The 6156-nt window shown below is 36.5% G+C and overlaps 1 protein-coding gene across 2 annotated transcripts in view; it reads left to right on the forward strand.

The window, feature by feature from the left end:
- The first annotated feature begins 3769 nt into the window (after window positions 1-3769).
- The window catches only part of pdik1l (PDLIM1 interacting kinase 1 like), a 27706-nt gene continuing 25319 nt past the window's right edge, over window positions 3770-6156 (forward strand). For both annotated transcript variants that reach the window (XR_001638921.1, XM_016544366.1), the window contains exon 1: window positions 3770-3960. The gene's annotated coding sequence lies outside the window, so the exon portion shown is untranslated. The remainder of the gene's footprint in view (window positions 3961-6156) is intronic.

Here is a 6156-nt window from a genome sequence, read left to right on the forward strand (position 1 = left end):
TTACCAAAATTAAAAATTAACCATGGTTTTATCGTAGTAAAACTGCTTAATTTTCTTTTGCATGATTTCTGAATGCTTGAGACTATAAAATCAATCAGACAACTGTATTATTAAAATCATAGCCATGGGTAACTGTCTAGATTTGTAATTTGTAAATAATACAATTTATTTATTTATTTACTTTTATATTTTATTAAAGTTCTATTTTGACCCCTATAGTAGGTGTTTTTTTTTTTTTACTTCCATAATATTTGATGGAGGGGGACACAACAATACAATCCTGCTTAGGGCACCTATTTAACCAGCAGCGGCCCTGTCCATGATTAGAGTTTAAAGGCATTCCCTTCCCTGGCATAACATTATTTTGCTGTAGCCTATATGTGTGACTGTGAGGGACGGAGAGATACTGAGAGATGACATTATCGAGTATGTCACTCACTTTGCAGTCAATCAATCAATCAATAAATAAATAGAACACGTCTTGAGAGTCTAAAAGCATTCACCGCGTGATGAAACCTATTACAATGTCCCTATATTTCAAGTTATGAACGAAACAATATCTCTGAATGATTATTTTTTATATTTAAGCAATAGCACTCAAGTAAGAGGGCTAATAACATTGAACTTTTTTTTGCCGAATTTCTTAAACAAGGTTTTGCCAAACAACAATATTCTTTGACAAGTGTTTCACGAATAATTTACATAGATTAACGGTCCCTTTTCTTGTCCATGGCTTACACTGAACTTAAAAGTCCACAGTATGAATGAATATATAGGCCTATACTTTTAGTCAGGTCGATTTTCGCTTTAGGGCTACTCAGATTTTTAGGGGTGCCAGTATTTTGACACATGTTCTAAAAAAATAAAAAAATAAAAAAATAAAATAAATAAAAACATGAGCATGCTGATAACACAATAAAAGAAACTATTGTATTTTGTTTTTCCATCATCATCATCAATCACTAATGACCATGCATAAAGACACAAGTTTCAGTAATATCATACAAGTACATATACTTTTTGTGTTATGATGATAGAAACAAAATTACATCTGTAAAATATAATGTCTGTGCACCTACTCCTTGCTAATGACACAAAGAAATTATCATTATCAATCACTAATGGCCATGGATAAAGACCATATATGTTTTTTCACGTAGGCTGACAAAAGCTAGCCAAAACTAGGAAAACAAAGCCTGAAAAATAATTTCACTTTTATATTATCAGAATATGAATTATATAGGACTTACTCATCGTAACAACTTGCTGGAAAATCCTCAGCTGGATCAATTCTCTCCTCAAAATACAACCGTTCGTCGTCGGAGTCGCAATCTTCTTCTGAGGAAACGGTAAATTCTTCATCACTGTCCAAAATCAACTCCAGAGCTTCCTCGCCTGAATAGCGTGCCATCTTCCAAACGCGTAGAAAAGTCAAAGAAAGAAACTGTGGAAACTTGATCTTTTTTATCGCATTGCCCGGGGGGCGTGTGCCTCGTAGGTGAATCACCGAACTATTCTCCCTGTGAATAGCGTGTGGGCGTGTCCCGCCTCAGGTCATTATCAGATAATGAAGTGAGACGGAGAAACTGTACCTGTCCTTGGTTTCATATTGATTACATAAACTGAGAATATTTGTTTTCGTTTTGACTTGCTTCATTTAAAAGTAGACATCTCAAGCTTTCCATAGATATAATTCTCATGTCTCTATGTCAAGTCTTCGCTGAGTTTTGGTTTATTTTACTGACGCGTTTTAGAGGGATATTCGCGGAGACTGAGAAAGCTGAACGCACACCCTGTTTATTTTCTTTATTTAACAAAAACACAATGTTTTGTTGTTATTGTGAGTGTACATAAATAAAAGTAGACCCTTTACAGATTCGAATGGTGTATTACTCTTATGTGTACAAACAAAAATGAACGAGCATTTTAAGTTCTTTTTGCTCTTATCAGTAAAACATGCACGTGGTGGCGCCGGCGCCACCGTCGACCAGCAATTATTATATGATGCAATCAAACTTATAGCAAAATGTGGTAGTTCTGTATGTTGTTTCAGGGTTGGCATCATCTGAGGTCCTATGAGGGGTTGGCATCATCTCTTCTCAGGTGTAACGGAAAATATTAGCGGTTTTGAAACTTTCAATTTTCAAATCGCGGTATACCTTGAAACCGGTAATCGGCCCATGCCTAGGTTCGGCTAATGTATGTTTCTGTTGATGGATGCGCATTCTGGCTTCCCAGTACATTACAAAAACAGCGATGGGGGAAAAAAAAACCATGGACAAACTAGGGCTGCGCGATAAATCGCATGCGATATTTAACGGTAAATCTCCGGTAAAACGGAAATGTAATCAGCGGTAAATCTCCATCACGTGCGGGCTTTCACATGGAGCAGCATTTACTACACAGAGCCGTTGTTCACTGACAAGCTGCACAAAACCACGATCATATTTTTCGCATGTTTTGCGCAGCTTGTCAGTGAGCAACGGCTCTGTGTAGTAAATGCTGCTCCATGTGAAAGCCCGCACGTGATGGAGATTTCAGACAACTGTATTATTAAAATCATAGCCATGGGTAACTGTCTAGATTTGTAATTTGTAAATAATACAATTTATTTATTTATTTACTTTTATATTTTATTAAAGTTCTATTTTGACCCCTATAGTAGGTGTTTTTTTTTTTTTACTTCCATAATATTTGATGGAGGGGGACACAACAATACAATCCTGCTTAGGGCACCTATTTAACCAGCAGCGGCCCTGTCCATGATTAGAGTTTAAAGGCATTCCCTTCCCTGGCATAACATTATTTTGCTGTAGCCTTTATGTGTGACTGTGAGGGACGGAGAGATACTGAGAGATGACATTATCGAGTATGTCACTCACTTTGCAGTCAATCAATCAATCAATAAATAAATAGAACACGTCTTGAGAGTCTAAAAGCATTCACCGCGTGATGAAACCTATTACAATGTCCCTATATTTCAAGTTATGAACGAAACAATATCTCTGAATGATTATTTTTTATATTTAAGCAATAGCACTCAAGTAAGAGGGCTAATAACATTGAACTTTTTTTTGCCGAATTTCTTAAACAAGGTTTTGCCAAACAACAATATTCTTTGACAAGTGTTTCACGAATAATTTACATAGATTAACGGTCCCTTTTCTTGTCCATGGCTTACACTGAACTTAAAAGTCCACAGTATGAATGAATATATAGGCCTATACTTTTAGTCAGGTCGATTTTCGCTTTAGGGCTACTCAGATTTTTAGGGGTGCCAGTATTTTGACACATGTTCTAAAAAAATAAAAAAATAAAATAAATAAAAACACCACCATCATCATACAATGATAGCCTACGTTATAATTGTATAGTAATTCGTCACATTTTATGCATTTTTTTCTTCGAAAAATTTGGATTTATTATTATTATTGTTGTTGTTGTTGTTGAATTAAACAGCATACGTTATTTTCACCGACCATCTTGCTCATATTTATCAAGGTTTTTCTTTTTTTTCTTTTCATTTATGTTGTTGTAGCCTATCACAGAATATTCTGAATATTATTAGCCTGTTAGATTGTAAACCCTAATGCAATATGGTTACTTCTGTAAAACCATATACGGGATCTTCAGTGTAAGAAGCTTTCTGAATTTTTTATTTTTACATGACAGTGATGGCTAATACGAAATCCTATAAAATAGCTTAATTAAACGTAAAGTCTCTTGGTGAAACTGCAGTTACCATGGTGAATTTTGGTCGGCAGAACACAGCTGATGTGTCATTAGAGAGAGAGAGAGAGAGGGAGAGGGAGAGGTGTTTCTCACTTTCGCTACACTACGCTGCCCAATTTTGTAAGAAAGGCGAGGAGTGTGTGCGGCGGCGGCGTCGCGCTTATAATGGCTGCCAGGAAAAGCAGAGCAGAGGGAAATCAGCTACATTGGGAATAACGTCGTGTAAAGGTAATGCTGCTCGTGTTTGTCTCTCTCTCTGTGTGTGTGTGTGCAGCAGGACTCTTTGTCCGAGCATGTGTGTCGGACTGCTGCGCAGGTGCATGTGCCGCTGCTGGAAGGGTTTTGTCATGAAAAACACCTTCAACTGTTACTGTCACGGCAACATATGAGCATCGAGCATATCTGCTCTCGAGTGATGGGCTGCTGCAATCTATAATATCATGCTTCTATCCAGCCGGAGAGGAGAAAACAGCGGCGCTGTGGGCGAAAGAGACAAAACCGACAGGCCTTTTACACAGCACTAGCACTGCATTACAAACACAACACGCGACTGTACTCTAGCGATTCCTGCTTGACTACTCACTCAGATTAAACAGTGTGTGTGTAATCTTATTTTTGCCCTTTGATCGCTGTTTCCTCAAGTCAAGCTGCTTACACACACACACACACACACACACGTGTTGGCAGCGCTGTCGCGTTTGTTTACCATTTGCACTAATGGCGTTTTAACATGTTTCCGGTCACTCCGGTACAAAAGCGAGAGATCTTCTAAAGAATTCTCTTTTAGAGAAATCACCATGCTATATCTTTGTACACGAGTAATGCCTAATTTAGTGGAACTTTCATTTACCTTTAGAAAATTCTAAATGCTACATTTTTGTGGCGTCATCTTTCACTCAGGTGTGTGTACGTTTTCCTTTCTTTTTTTGGACCAATCAAATGCCTTCTAGAATGATAAAGTCCCTCCCACTAACACAACCTTCCACTAACTTGTAATAAAAGGTAATGGGCTACACTACAAACACAGAACGCTCCTCTAACGTTCCCATTTGGTTCTTTTTTTGGGAACCAGATAAGAACGTTCTAGGAACTAGGGATGGGCGATACCACTTATTTTGTTTTCGATACGATACCGATATTTTTCAAGGCAGTATCATCGATATCGATACCGATACGATACTTCTGAACTAAACTTTTAAATTATGAAATTTATTAAATTACTAAGAGTAAAATGGGTAATGATAACCACTTAACTTTGTTTAAACCGCATTTTAACATTCAATACGTCTTAATTGTAACTTATTAGGTTATATTTTTGTTTACACATGGTTCAAATATGTTTTTTGTTTACACATGATTCGAATCTACAAATACTACAGTTGAACTACGGTCACTTTAGTAAAACCATGGTTCATTTTCATAAGGGACTGCCAGTGACAGGCTGTTGCACTCGCATCAGTATCGATATATCGATACTTCGGATCGATACGCCCATCCCTACTAGGAACGTTCCCTCCCTGTAAGTTATTTTTAGTTGTGTCTTCATAACCATGTAAACCAATTAAAACTTTGCAGATGTTTCTGAGTGATGACCAACAGAGAGATTATTCTAATGCTGAAATGTAAACTATATTTTGCAGAATGTCATGTCAGAAACGAGCGTTTAATAAAGCGTAGACATTAAGTGAGAAGATAAATCCAGTGTTATAGCTGACATATTTAGCCAAAGTGAAGCGTAGTCTGAAAAGCGTATCATAAACAGCTGGGTTTGTTTGCATCTGTCTTTACTGCGCGCGCTTTTGATCTGCACGCGTAATTTAAAAATTAACGGTCATTTCGTTTTACTGACTGACTAACATTCGTTTATTGATCTCTTTATATGTATATAGCCTATACGAGAGTATTTGAGATTTGACACGTCTAATTGAAGAGAACATGATGTTTACCGAGAAGTTTTACTGACCAAAAGATAGAAGCACATCCCGCTAATTCAGTGGTAAGAAATTAATGTAATGTTATCCTAGTAGCAGTGTTGCCAACTAATTTTCAGGGGAAGTTGCTAAAGGAAGGTCGATTTGTTGCTATAAGCTGCTAAATGACGTTGTGATGTCATTGCGTGATGACGTCATTACGTAATCAGGACGCAAAATTCTGTCGCTACCTTAAAAAAATATATATTTTTATGTTAATTTAGATTTGTTCGTAAAATAATATAAATGCATAATATAATGTTAAAATATAAATAACCATTTTTATATACAACACTGAATTATTGAACACTTATTGAACATTTTTGAACGATTACAAGTTTTTTTTTATTAGCTAGTAAGCTAGTAAAACTACACATTCTGAACAATTATAATTTTAAGCAGTGTATTAGTAGTCAGTGTGCTACACTCTAAGAAAAGAATTCACAGGTTTTTA

Source organism: Sinocyclocheilus rhinocerous, unplaced genomic scaffold (genome assembly GCF_001515625.1).
Source record: "Sinocyclocheilus rhinocerous isolate Xijiao unplaced genomic scaffold, SAMN03320098_v1.1 scaffold1300, whole genome shotgun sequence".
NCBI classification, from domain to species: domain Eukaryota; kingdom Metazoa; phylum Chordata; class Actinopteri; order Cypriniformes; family Cyprinidae; genus Sinocyclocheilus; species Sinocyclocheilus rhinocerous.